This window comes from Schistocerca gregaria, unplaced genomic scaffold, assembly GCF_023897955.1.
Source record: "Schistocerca gregaria isolate iqSchGreg1 unplaced genomic scaffold, iqSchGreg1.2 ptg000378l, whole genome shotgun sequence".
Lineage (NCBI taxonomy): Eukaryota > Metazoa > Arthropoda > Insecta > Orthoptera > Acrididae > Schistocerca > Schistocerca gregaria.
The window spans coordinates 19,031,255-19,032,089 of NW_026061824.1; positions in this window are offsets into that span (position 1 = coordinate 19,031,255).

Below are 835 nucleotides of genomic sequence, written 5' to 3' on the forward strand. Positions count from 1 at the left end.
TTACATCAACTTAGAAGCTTCATCTGTGTTCTACCATGGTGCTTTTAGTGTCTCCGCACACCGCAGTACGCGACATAGCTTTGCAGACGATAAGTACAACCGTTTCAGAGAAAAGAGGGGCCAATGTGACGATCTGGCTTTAAGTCGATTCGATAACAAATGACGAAAACGGACGGATTTCTCAGGTTTTTACTACATATGAACACTTTTCACATTCTCCCGTGCAACTCGGCTGCTAGTCCTCCTTTCATGCAGAATCTTAAGGTCCTAGCTCATGTCCAAGGCATTAAAGCCAGCTAAAAAGTCAATAATCGATAGCTAAAACTTGAATTGTACTACTTCTTACTGGCTATTACATCAACTTAGTAGCTTCATCTGTGTTATACTATGGTGCTTGTAGTGTCTCCGTATACCGCAGCACGCGACATAGCTTTGCAGACGATAAATGTAACCGTTTCAGACAGAAGAGCGGCCAATGTGACGATCTGGCTTTAAGTGGATTCGATAACAAATGACCAACACGGACGGATTTCTCAAGTTTTTACTACATATGAACACTTTTCACATTCTCCCGCGCAACGCGGCTGCTAGTCCTCCTTTCATGCAAAATCTTAAGTTCCTAGCTCATGTCCAAGGCATCAAAGCCACCAAAAAAGTCAATAATCGATAACTAAAACTAGAATTTTACTACTTCCTAATGGCTATTACATCAACTTAGAAGCTTCATCTGTGTTGTGCTATGGTACTTTTAGTGTCTCCGCATACCGCAGCACGCGACATAGCTTTGCAGACGATAAGTACTGCCGTTTCAGAGAGAAGAGCGGCCAATGTGACA